The sequence below is a fragment of the Dermacentor andersoni genome, chromosome 3 (genome assembly GCF_023375885.2).
Source record: "Dermacentor andersoni chromosome 3, qqDerAnde1_hic_scaffold, whole genome shotgun sequence".
Taxonomy (NCBI): Eukaryota; Metazoa; Arthropoda; class Arachnida; order Ixodida; family Ixodidae; genus Dermacentor; species Dermacentor andersoni.
Window position 1 is genome coordinate 131,652,790 of NC_092816.1, and position 15,932 is coordinate 131,668,721.

At 43.7% G+C, this 15,932-nt stretch overlaps 1 protein-coding gene across 1 annotated transcript in view; it reads right to left on the reverse strand.

Moving 5' to 3' along the window:
- The window catches only part of LOC126525219 (endothelin-converting enzyme 1-like), a 79,837-nt gene that overhangs the window by 39,089 nt on the left and 24,816 nt on the right, over window positions 1-15,932 (reverse strand). The gene's annotated exons all lie outside the window — the stretch shown is intronic.

The window sequence follows — 15,932 nt, forward strand, 5'->3', positions numbered from 1 at the left end:
TCTCCTCAATTTTGGTTTCGGTAATATCTGTCTGCCTATGCGCTGTGAAAATGATCATGAGCCCTCCGAAGAAACATTGCGCGAATACTTTGATAATAGAGCACGTGCCTTGTCAATAGAGTAACCATACATAAGGGGCCTTATTGCACAAACAGATACACAAGACGAGTACTGAAGACAGTTGCACTGTGTGTAATAACACTAAAGAAATACACAAAGAATGTCATACATAAGTTTTATTCTCTTACTTGACAAATAGAGTCAACAAACATATTTTAGCTGTGCGGGCTAGAAGTATACATAACGTTATTGTGAAATATATTCAGCTCTTGCAATCAAAATATCTCCCAAGCAAGTCAGTTTGTCGCGACAGCTTGTCACGCGGTCCCTTGTTTTGAAGCCATTCACTACTCCGTAAAAATAGTGAGGAAATAGAGCAAAACCTCTGCCACTCTCTGGGCTTCTTCAAAATCATGATTTGAAATTTGTTATATTTGTATCTTCAAAAGTGAACTCCCACTTCGACATGTTTACGTCGGTTTTGTTCAATTTAGCATTAAGCCAAGCATGACGCTCATTTCGGACCTGATCAATTTATATTTGAAGCACTAGTCTACTCCTGCCCGTTCGATCGTGATTGCTGAAGTTAACTTCACCTTATCCGAACCTGCGTTAGACACTCCACGACCATATCGCAGCCTGTGATACAAGCAGGACCTGTTTTCTAAATGATCCACCATTTACAAAAACCTGTAATTCTTCCGAACTATTTTGATGCGTGTAAAGTGAACTTGTAAAATACTTTTTTTACGTATATGTGCAGGGCGAAAAAAGACGGGGGACAAGGAACGCACGACACGACTGCTGACTGACAACTGAAAATTTATCGCTTGACAAATCGTAATAAATACTTAGGTCGCATGGTGCGTACCAGGCAACAAAACGAGATATATTCAAAGCATACACACACATATACATTCCGACTCGCGTGATAGCCAGACGCCCATTTCACACTGCATAAAAAAAAGCTGTATTTTTGAATGGCGTGTTTCCCGGCACCCTTGCCTATACGGTACCTACCACGCGACTTAAGTGTTTATAATGATTTGTCAAGCAATAAACTTTCACTTGTCAGTCAGCGCTCGTGTCATCCATTCCTTGTCCCTCGTCTCCCTTACAAAAGTGACTTTAGACTGTCTATAGAAAGTCTATAGACTTTAATAGACGACCTTGCCTTTCTATAGATTTGGAGTTTTGTTGATATAAAGTTTGTAGACTGTCTATCGACGAAAGTCGATAAAGTTTCTATTTCTTTTTGTCTATTCGCAGTCTATAGACGGTCTATAGAGGAAAGTCGATAAAAAGATATATATATATATATATATATATATATATATATATATATATATATATATATATATCTATATAATTATATTCGAGTGCTGATTGCTGTGCTATCGTTTGTTACCGAAGCTTTCCCTCAAGTCTAAATATTTTAAGGCAGTTTGTCGTGTGCGTATCATGGCTACGCACGCTTATATCGCATTCCGTTTCTCTACCACGGGTGCGCTTTAAAACCACGGCGCTGCAGTTTTTGCTTTTCTCTTCTTTCTTCTTCTCCGCCCTTAAACTGGCTCTCTTAACTGTACTACACGCAGAGACAAAGAAACAGCGCGCGCATTAGATCCCATAGATGAGATGAATATTTACAATTATTATTAGAGTTATAATTATATTCGAGTGCTGATTGCCGTGCTATCGTTTGCTAACGAAGCTTTCCCTCAAGTCTAAATATTTTAAGGCAGTTTGTCGTGTGCGTATCATGGCCACGCACGCTTATATCGCCTTCTGTTTCTCTACCACGGGTGCGCTTTAAAACCACGGCGCTGCAGTTTTTGCTTTTCTCTTCTTTCTTCTTCTCCGCCCTTAAACTGGCTCTCTTAACTGTACTACACGCAGAGACAAAGAAACAGCGCGCGCATGCGATCCCGTAGATGAGATGAATATATATATATATATATATAGAAAACTATCAGTCATAGCTCTCGTAGTATAGCCCTCTGGGCCGTTTCCTTTTTTTTCGAAAGTAGTCCTATTAGGGTTATTATAATTACACGAAGGTATTTCGCCCTCATCAGCAGCAGTCCTTGGTATAGTTATTCTGGCGGCTAGCTTCCCACGCTATGCGTGCCGCCATCGCACCTGGTTAAGCTTTTCCTAGACGCTAGAGTTATGCTTTGTCCGCGCAACCTTGAGCGATCGGAAAGCGCGTTTCCCCCTCTTGGCCGGCGGAGAAGGGAGGCTTCGTTCCGGCCGCGAAGCTCTCCACATCTCTGTAAGGTGCCTTGTGGATGTCTCGTGCTGAAGATGCCCTCTCGGTGAGCGCATATTTCACCCCTCATCTTTTAAGAGGTTCAATACATACAAGCATTTGTCTAGCAAACCAGATTTTTTTTTCAAGGGAATTTTCCACGTCTCAGTAATTTCTCTCGTCGTATTCGAGTGCTGATTGCCGTGTTATAGTTTGTTAACGAAGCTTTCCCTCAAGTCTAAATATTTTAAGGCAGTTTTCCTAGCCTCTAAAGCCGCTCGAATTCGCTCTTCTCCTTGAGCGGCCATTTTTCCTAGAAAGTATGCCTTCCAACTACTCCGCCCTTAAACTGGCTCTCTCAACTACTACACGCAGAGACAAAGCAACAGCGCGCGCATTAGATCCCATAGATGAGATGAATATTTACAATTAGTATTAGGGTTATAATTATATTCGAGTGCTGATTGCCGTGCTATCGTTTGCTAACGAAGCTTTCCCTCAAGTCTAAATATTTTAAGGCAGTTTGTCGTGTGCGTATCATGGCTACGCACGCTTATATCGCATTCCGTTTCTCTACCACGGGTGCGCTTTAAAACCACGGCGCTGCAGTTTTTGCTTTTCTCTTCTTTCTTCTTCTCCGCCCTTAAACTGGCTCTCTTAACTGTACTACACGCAGCGACAAAGAAACAGCGCGCGCATTAGATCCCATAGATGAGATGAATATTTACAATTATTATTAGAGTTATAATTATATTCGAGTGCTGATTGCCGTGCTATCGTTTGCTAACGAAGCTTTCCCTCAAGTCTAAATATTTTAAGGCAGTTTGTCGTGTGCGTATCATGGCCACGCACGCTTATATCGCCTTCCGTTTCTCTACCACGGGATGCGCTTTAAAACCACGGTGCTGTAATTTTGCTTCAGAGACTTTCCTTCCCTCCCTTCTTCTCCACCCTTAAACTGGCTCTCTTAACTACTACACAAAGAACAAAGCAACAGCGCGCGCATTAGATCCCATAGATGAGATGAATATTTACAATTAGTATTAGGTTATAATTATATTCGAGTGCTGATTGCTGTGCTATCGTTTGTTACCGAAGCTTTCCCTCAAGTCTAAATATTTTAAGGCAGTTTGTCGTGTGCGCATCATGGCTACGCACGCTTATATCGCATTCCGTTTCTCTACCACGGGTGCGCTTTAAAACCACGGCGCTGCAGTTTTTGCTTTTCTCTTCTTTCTTCTTCTCCGCCCTTAAACTGGCTCTCTTAACTGTACTACACGCAGAGACAAAGAAACCGCGCGCGCATTAGATCCCATAGATGAGATGAATATTTACAATTATTATTAGAGTGATAATTATATTCGAGGGCTGATTGCCGTGCTATCGTTTGCTAACGAAGCTTTCCCTCAAGTCTAAATATTTTAAGGCAGTTTGTCGTGTGCGTATTATGGCCACGCACGCTTATATCGCCTTCCGTTTCTCTACCACGGGATGCGCTTTAAAACCACGGCGCTGTAATTTTGCTTCAGAGACTTTCCTTCCCTCCCTTCTTCTCCACCCTTAACCTGGCTCTCTTAACTACTACACAAAGAACAAAGCAACAGCGCGCGCATTAGATCCCATAGATGAGATGAATATTTACAATCAGTATTAGGGTTATAATTATATTCGAGTGCTGATTGCTGTGCTATCGTTTGTTACCGAAGCTTTCCCTCAAGTCTAAATATTTTAAGGCAGTTTGTCGTGTGCGTATCATGGCTACGCACGCTTATATCGCATTCCGTTTCTCTACCACGGGTGCGCTTTAAAACCACGGCGCTGCAGTTTTTGCTTTTCTCTTCTTTCTTCTTCTCCGCCCTTAAACTGGCTCTCTTAACTGTACTACACGCAGAGACAAAGAAACAGCGCGTGCATGCGATCCCATAGATGAGATGAATATATATATATATATATAGAAAACTATTCAGTCATAGCTCTCGTAGTATAGCCCTCTGGGCCGTTTCCTTTTTTTTCGAAAGTAGTCCTATTAGGGTTATTATAATTACACGAAGGTATTTCGCCCTCATCAGCAGCAGTCCTTGGTATAGTTATTCTGGCGGCTAGCTTCCCACGCTAGGCGTGCCGCCATCGCACCTGGTTAAGCTTTTCCTAGACGCTAGAGTTATGCTTTGTCCGCGCAACCTTGAGCGATCGGAAAGCGCGTTTCCCCCTCTTGGCCGGCGGAGAAGGGAGGCTTCGTTCCGGCCGCGAAGCTCTCCACATCTCTGTAAGGTGCCTTGTGGATGTCTCGTGCTGAAGATGCCCTCTCGGTGAGCGCATATTTCACCCCTCATCTTTTAAGAGGTTCAATACATACAAGCATTTGTCTAGCAAACCAGATTTTTTTTCAAGGGAATTTTCCACGTCTCAGTAATTTCTCTCGTCGTATTCGAGTGCTGATTGCCGTGTTATAGTTTGTTAACGAAGCTTTCCCTCAAGTCTAAATATTTTAAGGCAGTTTTCCTAGCCTCTAAAGCCGCTCGAGTTCGCTCTTCTCCTTGAGCGGCCATTTTTCCTAGAAAGTATGCCTTCCAACTACTATCGCGGACAACATGAGTCTCTTTCCACGTAAGTGTGTGGCTCGGAGCAGGAGCTGTGGCGCTTGAAAGTAGCCTGGGGCCGGACGAACCAACCGACTGAGCTATCTTTCCGGGCAACATCGAAGGGTCACGAGTTCAAATCACCTGTTATGTTCCTTTTTTTTTTTCCGCCCCTCTTTCTTTCTTTCTTTTTCTTTCTTTTAATGTCTTTTCCTTTATTTTATCACTGTACGGGAACCCTCCTAAAAAAAGAAGAGAGATATATATGTTCAAATATGTATGGCCTCACACTCACATGTGCAGGTCATAAATACCAGGTTCTCTAGCCGAGTGCCATCCATGCGGTATAACCGAGCTCAGATTGGTCCACCTTGACTGACCAAGTAGGGCACCACTGTAGGTTAAATGAGGCGTACAACTCCTGCGGGACCCGCCGTGATTGCTCAGTGGTTATGGTGTTAGACTGCTGAGCACGAGGTCGCGGGATCGGACCCCGACCACGGCGGCCGCATTTCGATGGGGGCGAAATGCGAAAACACCCGTGTACTTAGAATTAGGTGCACGTTAAAGAACCCCAGGTGGTCGAAATTTTCGGAGTCCTCCACTACGGCGTGCATAATCAGAAAGTGGTTTTGTCACGTAAAACCCCATAAATTAATTTTTAATTTAACTCCTACGGGGACGGTAGAGTATCCGTCTCCAGTGCAAGAGGACCGTGATTCAAATCCCGGTGCCGCGCTATTCTCCACCGGAAAATACAAAAAAAAACCGTGTGTTGAGAAAATTGCACAAACAGGCCTGGAGTGCGGCCTGATCCCGGTGACCAGAACCGGTAACGCACTCTCTCACCAGAGCAGGATTGGCCACCCTGGTGCAGTACTTGGCCACAACCTCCTATATGAATACAACAATCGAACCCCGGCCCTCAGTCCCCAGCAGCCGCGAAGCAACTGACCACGGCGGCGGTCAGATCTGTGACGCTGCAGAGGGTGCTAAGAATACCTGGCTCCGGACAGGCCGCCATTGGAATCTGAACCTGGCAACGTTTAACGTTAGAACGCTATCTAGTGAGGCGAGTCTAGCAGTGTTATTGGAGGAATTAGAGGGTAGTAAATGGGATATAATAGGGCTCAGTGAGGCTAGGAGGACAAAAGAAGCATATACAGTGCTAAAAAGCGGGCATGTACTGTGTTACCGGGGCTTAGCGGAGAGACGAGAACTAGGAGTCGGATTCCTGATTAATAAGGAAATAGCTGGTAACATACAGGAATTCTATAGCATTAACGAGAGGGTGGCATGTCTTGTTGTGAAACTTAATAAGAGGTACAAAATGAAGGTTGTACAGGTCTACGCTCCTACATCTAGTCATGATGACCAGGAAGTCGAAAGCTTTTATGAAGACGTAGAATCGGCGATGGGTAAAGTCAAAACAAAATACACTATACTGATGGGCGACTTCAATGCCAGGGTAGGCAAGAAGCAGGCTGGAGACAAGTCAGTGGGGGAATATGGCATAGGCTCTAGGAATAGCAGAGGAGAATTATTAGTAGAGTTTGCAGAACAGAATAATATGCGTATAATGAATACCTTTTTCCGCAAGCGGGTTAGCCGAAAGTGGACGTGGAGGAGCCCGAATGGTGAGACTAGAAATGAAATCGACTTCATACTCTGCGCGAACCCTGGCATCATTCAAGATGTAGACGTGCTCGGCAAGGTACGCTGCAGTGACCACAGGATGGTAAGAACTCGAATTAGCCTAGACTTGAGGAGGGAACGAAAGAAACTGGTACACAAGAAGCCAATCAATGAGTTAGCGGTAAGAGGGAAACTAGAGGAATTCCGGATCAAACTACAGAACAGGTATTCGGCTTTAACTCAGGAAGAGGACCTTAGTGTTGAAGCAATGAACGACAATCTCATGGGCATCATTAAGGAGTGCGCAATAGAAGTCGGTGGTAACGCCGTTAGACAGGAAACCAGTAAGCTATCGCAGGAGACGAAAGATCTGAACAAGAAACGCCAATGTATGAAAGCCTCTAATTCTACAGCTAGAATAGAACTGGCAGAACTTTCTAAGTTAATCAACAAGCGTAAGACAGCGGACATCAGGAACTATAATATGGATAGAATTGAACAGGCTCTCAGGAACGGAGGAAGCCTAAAAACAGTGAAGAAGAAACTAGGAATAGGCAAGAATCAGATGTGTGCGTTAAGAGACAAAGCCGGCAATATCGTTACTAATATGGACGAGATAGTTCAAGTGGCTGAGGAGTTCTATAGAGATTTATACAGTACCAGTGGCACCCACGACGATAGTGGAAGAGAGAATAGCCTAGACGAATTCGAAATCCCACAGGTAACGCCAGAAGAAGTAAAGAAAGCCTTAGGAGCTATGCAAAGGGGGAAGGCAGCTGGGGAGGATCAGGTAACAGCAGATTTGTTGAAGGATGGTGGTCAGATTGTTCTAGAGAAACTGGCCACCCTGTATACGCAATGCCTCATAACCTCGAGCGTACCGGAATCTTGGAAGAACGCTAACATAATCCTAATCCATAAGAAAGGGGACGCCAAAGACTTGAAAAATTATAGACCGATCAGCTTACTGTCCGTTGCCTACAAAGTATTTACTAAGGTAATCGCAAATAGAATCAGGAACACCTTAGACTTCTGTCAACCAAAGGACCAGGCAGGATTCCGTAAAGGCTACTCAACAATAGACCATATTCACACTATCAATCAAGTGATAGAGAAATGTGCAGAATATAACCAACCCTTATATATAGCTTTCATTGATTACCAGAAAGCGTTTGATTCAGTCGAAACCTCAGCAGTCATGGAGGCATTACGGAATCAGGGTGTAGATGAGCCATATGTAAAAATACTGGAAGATATCTATAGCGGCTCCACAGCCACCGTAGTCCTCCACAAAGAAAGCAACAAAATCCCTATAAAGAAAGGCGTCAGACAGGGAGATACGATATCTCCAATGCTATTTACAGCATGTTTACAGGAGGTATTCAGAGGCCTGGAGTGGGAAGAATTGGGGATAAAAGTTGATGGAGAATACCTTAGCAACTTGCGATTCGCTGATGATATTGCCTTGCTTAGTAACTCAGGAGACCAATTGCGATGCATGCTCACTGACCTGGAGAGGCAAAGCAGAAGGGTGGGTCTGAAAATTAATCTGCAGAAAACTAAAGTACTGTTTAACAGTCTCGGAAGAGAACAGCAGTTTACGATAGGTAGCGAAACACTGGAAGTGGTAAGGGAATACATCTACTTAGGGCAGGTAGTGACCACGGATCCGGATCATGAGACTGAAATAACCAGAAGAATAAGAATGGGTTGGGGTGCGTTTGGCAGGCATTCTCAAATCATGAACAGTAGGTTGCCACTATCCCTCAAAAGGAAAGTGTACAACAGCTGTGTGTTACCAGTACTCACATATGGGGCAGAAACCTGGAGGCTTACGAAAAGGGTTCTGCTGAAATTGAGAACGACGCAACGAGCTATGGAAAGAAGAATGATGGGTGTAACGTTAAGGGATAAGAAAAGAGCAGATTGGGTGAGGCAACAAACGCGGGTAAACGACATCTTAGTTGAAATCAAGAAAAAGAAATGGGCATGGGCCGGACATGTAATGAGGAGGGAAGATAACCGATGGTCACTAAGAGCTACGGACTGGATTCCAAGAGAAGGGAAGCGTAGCAGGGGGCGGCAGAGAGTTAGGTGGGCAGATGACATTAAGACGTTTGCAGGGACAACATGGCCACAATTAGTACATGACCGGGGTAGTTGGAGAAGTATGGGAGAGGCCTTTGCCCTGCAGTGGGCGTAACTAGGCTGATGATGATGATATATATATATATATATATATATATATAATGCTGCGCGACCGGCCGCTCGAGCCACATTGCGTGTAGTGGCGGGCTACTTCACGCTGGGAAAAACACTTCTATGGAGCACGTGTTGAGCAACAGAAAGCTGTATCGGCAGTTTCTAATGTTGCCCTACAATTTTGTCATTGAGAATTTTTATCTAATTAAAATAATTGAGAGATAAATTAAAACTAATTATATAATCAGGGGAATGCACAAAAATAATCTGAGCATCTTCAAGCGATGACAAACAACATTACCTTGGTTCTCTCCAGCTACGTACCATTTGCATATGTTAAAGTCTGGCTCAAATTAAGTGAAACACCCCGTATACGTCTTTGCAATTCCAATTATTTTCCACGGTTTCCTATATCACCGCTGGCGAAGGCCATAGGGTGGAAAGTCACCAAAGGTCATGTAAACTTGTGCGAACAGCCCGTATACCGATTGTGGTAAGGCGTGAGATGAAGTAGAAAACAGCCGATACTGTAAAATTCCTATTGCTTCAGGTTTACATGCCGTCTATAGATTGGCAATAGACAAAAATCGTTAATCTGGGCTGTACGCTGTAACCAAGCACAGGTAGTGGTAGATAATACGGAGCTGCATTTGATATAAGCCACTGAAGTTGTATACTGCTGAGATTGCTGTAGAGCCTATTTGTAGACTTTAGTATACACATAGTGTATAGCTCCGCATTTGATGACCACATGATATGATCTACGTAGTCGTTCTCGGCAGTCCCAAGACAGCCTTCATAGTTGTCATAGCATGACTGTTGCGGCAGTAGAATAAAGAAAGCAAAACGCCCATCCAATTGTGATAATAGATGTTATGAACGCCAACTTTAGCTACAAGTGGATTCCAAACAAGCAGCAAGCTAACAGCACAGAGACTCGTAATTTTTGTAGCTGACAACGCGTACTTTGTGAGTGTGCGATGAACCGATGTCGCGCATGTGGTGTGCGCGTTGTGTCTCCTCCGATTCTCAGATACTTTTCACATTGTCTTCGTATCTCAGCTGCATCACTAACATCGGGCGGTTTTTCGTTGACTGATATCCTGCACTATAAGCTCATCAAAGTGTCTCATTCACGTAAAATATGTGCCAAATTCTCTGAGCCCACCCAGTATTTCGCAGGCGGTATGCCTACGCGGCCACGCATATGAGTACCTCATTGCTGTACTGATTGCTTTGACCTATCACCGGAACGGAAAATTTGCACTAACATACGTGCGGGCATCACATTTGGCGGTACGCTGGAAGATATGCTACAAATGCGCTGTATTACTCATCGTCGCTGGCGATAATGCAAGCGTCTGAAGGGCCCTGTTACGGCTTTTACAAACAGCGCATTCATGCTTGTCTGCGTTCCAGTCTCATACGTTAGCCCACAGCATTTGTAATACAACCTGCCAGCGCACTTCCTTCGTTCATGAAAAGAATGATGAAAAATGGAAAAGAAAGGATACCCGTTCCGGCGCGCATGGGGCGCAGAGAAAGAGAGACAATAATAAAAAAAAAGGCGCACAGACTTCTGGAGCGCGCGCGCCCCGGCACGCGGAGCTCATGCGCCTTAATGCGCCTGCGCAATGAGCGCCATCTGTCCGCATCAATTTGAATTCTCAACGAGTGCGCCAGGCACGTAAACGCTTGTAGCGGTGTGCGGAGTCTGCCTGAAGGTTGCACTGCATGATTGCACTGCACTGCACTGATTGCACTGCATAATTCAGCACTTCAATTTTGCGTGTTTATGCAACACATATGAGAGTACAGCTGGTTAAGGAGCATTATTAATCTACTAACGTTAATGCATAAGTGCAGATGAAAAGCAACAGGTGCACATGCATAAATACATTTAAGATATTTTGCTACCACATGTAAACAAAAATATAAACTAACTTCTAGATAGCACATAGTTATGGACTTCTGGCCTTATACACTCATTGTAGACTTGTCTATAAAATGTCTGTGTCTATAGACTGTCTATCAATTAATGAAAAGTCATATTAATTGACAAATGTCTGCAGGATGTCATAGAAAGAAGTGTTTAGGAATATATAGTGATGTTATTGTAGACTGAAGTCTATAGAATGTCTATAGACAAATGTCTATTGTTAGTCTATAGACATTTGCTTATAGACATTTTATAGACTTAAGTCTACAAAAGCAGAACTGTATATAGTTCCATTTTTATAGACTGAAGCCTCTGGAATGTCTATAGACAAATGTCTATCGGTAGTCTATAGACATTTGTCTATAGACATTTAATAGAATTCAGTCTACAAAAGTAGAACTGTATATATAGTTCTGCGTTTGTAGACTGAAGTCTATAAGATGTCTATAGATAGTCTATAGACATGCTATAGACTTCAGTATACAAATATAGAACAGTATAACCCTAAACACTTTTGTCTGTAAACATTCTGGGGACATTCGTCTACAAACATGAATTTCCATTAATCTATAGACACTCTATAGACAGTCTATAGACTCAGACTTTTTATAGACTAGTCTATAAAAATTGTATGGCCATAAGTGTATAGACTGTTTATAGACCGGTCTATAGGAATGGTCTATAGATAGTCTATAAACATTTGTCTATAGACATTATGTAGACTTCAGTCTACAAATGTACAACTATAAGCCTGTACACTTGTCTATAGACATTCTGCAGGCAATTGTCTACAAACATGAATTCTCATTATTCTATAGAAAGTCTATAGACAGCGTATAGAGAGTCTATGGATTCATACTTTTTATACACTTGTCTATAAAGTCTATAGCCATAAGTCTATAGACTGCCTATGGAGAGTCTATAGGAAATCTATAGACTCAGACTTTTTATAGACTAGTCTATAAAAAGTGTATGGCCATAAGTCTATAGACTGTCTATATAGACTAGTCTAAAGAAATGTTTATAAAGAGTCTATAGACTTCACAGACAAATGTCTATAAACTGTCTATAGACTTTCTATAAAAAAATTTGTAAGGCCTGGGTCGCGCTGCACATAAAGGCAAAAACGTTAACATAACTCTCTCTACTTCTTGTGGTGACACAAAATACTCTTACACCGTTGGGCATGTCATGCGTCCGGATATTGTTTCAGTATTACGATTAACATAAAAAGTGAAACCCATTGATATGTTTTGCAACGTGACATCTTTTTTTTTCGCACCCACTGGCATATTAACCACGATAGTGTGCGCACGAGCGTGCGCCAAAAATCATGACGCACGTTTTAATTTGCCGTGAACTCGCGCAGGGTGTAACCATTTGCGCCGTCATTCCTGGCCTCCGTCCTTGTGACGTAGGCAGACTTGTACGTAACGAATTACATTCAATTAATTCCTTCTAAAGCATTACATATTTCCGTAAATTTGTAGTTTACCGTTTACTTTGTTTACTCGGAAATGCTCAGTGTGAGCCGCCGTGGTTGCTCAGTGGCTATGGTGTTGGGCTGCTGAACACGAGGTCCCGGGATTGAATCCCGGCCACGGCGGCCGCATTTCGATGGGGGCGAAATGCGGTAACACCCGTGTGCTTAGATTTAGGTACACGCTAAGGAACTCCAGGTGGTCAAAATTTCCGGAGTCCTCCATTACGGCGTGCCTCATAATCGGAAAGTGGTTTTGGCTCGTAAAATCCCATAATTCAATGCTCAGTGTACTTCACTTACTTTCTTTTTCCGTACCGAATTAATTATAACCAATAACTTTATTGACGAGACCAGCTGTAAGAGAGCGACGCAGCTTTCAACACCTGAATTTGGCGGAAAGTGCCGTAGAACAGCTGACATATTATGCCACGCAGCAGCCTGGCGGTCATTGAGACAGGCAAAGCCACTTTCTCAGTATTTATTTCGTGTGAACGCTCTATCAGGTGTAGGCCGACGAAGTGAACCGGTGCTGGTATGTCTCGATTAGCCAAGGCCACTTAGCGTATTAATGCCAAGAAATCAAATACCGGTGATTTCTTTTTTTTAACTTTTCATTTGCCAACCGGAAACGTCTTCTCCACGTATCCGCGACAATGAAGCGCTGCGCTTCATAGAGGACCCAGATCGTGAGCAACCATGTGCGTCAGTAAGGTAAGTTTACCTTACAACACCGCTCTACATCCAAGCGCCCACATCGAGCGAATTTTCAGTGTCGCTGCTGATGTATTCGCAAGAAAAACGAGGGAAGATAACGGACTGAATTTCTGAAAAGCAAATTTTAGTGAAGATAGGCAATGTGCGAAGAGCTGCAGAGGACGCATTGAAGGTGCTAGGCCAGATCGTTCTATTTACTTTATCTGTGCAATGTTAATAAAAATTCGGAGAAAAGTAACGTAAATATAATGATTACTTTTGAGTAGTTTTTCAGTTACTTTCTTTCTTAGGGCAGTAATTGGAAGCTGTAATCCACTACATTTAGAATGAAATGGTTGTAATTGTAATTGGTTACTTCTCTTCTGTGACATGTACAAGTCTGGTCGTAAGTCATGTTTGCTCATGCTAAACCGAATTATTCTTGACGACTACAAGTTGCGCTCTTTAAACGCACTTTACCCTTTTAAGACAGAAAGGTGTTAGGGTCTTGAGAAGTGTAGAATTTGTGCTGAGAATAGCGTGTTTGTAATTATGGAGGCAAAAGTAGTCACATGTAGGTAGATACTAAAAAGACCGGTAGGACCAATTCAATACATTGGCAAAGTCTGAATTCATGGTAAATTTACCAGTTTTCTACTTTTGTAGTCTCGCTTAAAATCGACATGTAGCACTCCAGGACTATGTGCACATTTCATTCCAACTCCATTCCGGAATCTTGGGCTCCCATTCCATTCTCATTCTCTCTGTCCGACTGGAGCCATCATTCCATTTCCATTCCATTACGTGCGTTTAAATGTGCAAAGATTCCGGAATCACTCCAAGTCCAAAGTTGCCACTCCACCAGGCACGTACCCAGGGGGGGGGGGGGGGGGAGGCGCTCCCTCCCCGGCGACACCACCACTCCTCACACACATTCCTAAAGCGCTGACAAATGAATCTCTTCGGCAGTCAACATTCTGATGCATTTACAGCGAGAGCTGCATATGACTAACCTTACATAGTTTTTTCGTCATCCGTCAAGAGAAAAAATCATCATGTGGGCCGGTCCTGGTGATAGTGCCAAAAGGGTCCAAGCTCAATGGCACATACCCCTGTTCACTAGGGAACCTGCGCCCTTCGAAATCTTCGGGATGGGCCCACGTATGGGGAGCGCTCAACACCTGCTTCACTTCCGCCGCGGGTGGGCCCAGTATTGCACTACCGTCGGGCCGACCCGCGGCTGAGGTAAACCAGGCGTTAAGCACTCCCCATACGTGGGTGAAGCACTTTGCTTTTCGTTTGAGAGCTTTGACTGTCGTCAGCTCTCGGTGCCGTTCCATCTTCACAAAGTGGAATGGTTGTCAATTTTTTCACTCCTTTTGGATGGCGATAGTTATCGGCCTCTCCTTGGGCGTGAAGGCCAGTTTTCTCATCGATTCGGTGCCCGCGCGATTAACTCTAGATGAGTTCAGTTGTCACCATCTATTCAACCATCATGCGCATCGCTGTTGCTTTGTTAGTTCAACTTTCTTTGTTTAGACTGATCTAGGGACCAGGAAAGGGATTCGGTTCGTAGTGTGCTGGTCTAAATGCTCGAGGAACGAATTGCGGCCGGAGAGAACGCCACTTGCGTTAAACTTTTCCTTTTGCTTCATTATTTTCTCGAGTCACGGCTCGCCGCGACGCTGGCAGATCCTCGGAACCATATGCCCGCGATATTGGTTAGATAAGGTGGAAAATAAGATAGTGCCAAACAGCGTCCATCATCAGACCCTGCAATAACCGTTAAAGCCATACACAATATCATTGTCACCCGTTACCTCTTCTGGCTTTTCCCTAATTGCACAGCGCTTTTCGTGCAAAATTGGCAACTGGAAAGTGTCGCAAAGAGTTGAGAAATTAAGCAATCTACTAAGGCAAAGAGCCAAGGCCACAGCCAAAGAGGAAAGAAAAGCGAAAATTAACAAATTTAACTGTTGTTTGTTAACAGTTTGTTGACTGTGTGCTCCATAACAGTGTGATCCTGTGTGTGATCCATAACAGTATTTGTTATGGATCAACATCTCTTTATTTAAAAAGAAAGTAGAGAAAACGTCGCCGGAAGTGGAGAATAATTCCGTGTGTTTTGAATTACGCTTCTACAGTTATCAGTGAAGCCGCCGGACTTAACCACTTCTCTGCTGCGCTGAGTGAGTGTTTTTCTAACCTTCCGTGGTGGGCGCAGTACGTCTAGAACCGCGGCGTCCTGCGCTCTACGCGGTTGTACGGGACTGGTAACCACGCGTCGTTACGCAACTTCCCAAATAGCAAAACGGGTCAATTTTGGCACTTAAATGGGTAAAGCCATAAACGAGGGATACAAAAAAACTGTGATTGTTCCGCAAACGTATATATTTCTCTATAATTCTTCCCGGGCTCATTCAAAAAACGCTACTACAACTCTCCATTTTTTACTTTCGCTTGTTTACCTGTTCTTGGCAGCGTTCTTCCTGCGCTTCTGTCATGCGCAAGTCCATTTGATGTGCTTCCTTGTTTGCCAAGTAAAGGAGTGGTGTATCTCACAGGCGTACCTGTGAGGTAGACCTTATTTCAGTTCTCTTTTGCGGATTTACGCGTCTTTATGGCGAATGGTGGGCATTATTCAGATTTGTTCTAATAAAGCGACCTCCCTCCCCTCATTTGCATAAGAAAAGTTACCATGGTTTGCCCCCCCCCCCCCCGAAAAATATCCTGGGTACGTGCCTGCACTCCACAACTATACAACTGTGATGCCGATGCTCTTTGAATACCCAAGCAACGCGACTGCAGTTGTAGCGTAGCTTTCAATGTCTGTAATAGGAGAGGACACCAAGGATCTGTAAAAAGCTTTGCCTGGGAAGCTTCGTCCCAGTACTGCGATGATACCCCGCGCTTAGCGTCGTGATGTCACTGTCGATAAACTGATGCACAAGCCTGTAAGAATGCTTCAGTCTGCTATAGGAGAAACTCTTCCGCGTAGGTAAGAAAGACTCATCTTGTGTCACTATTATAGTAGCGATGTTACTCCCTGAAGCAGCTTGACATGACGATGATGCCGTAGCATGTGAGTGT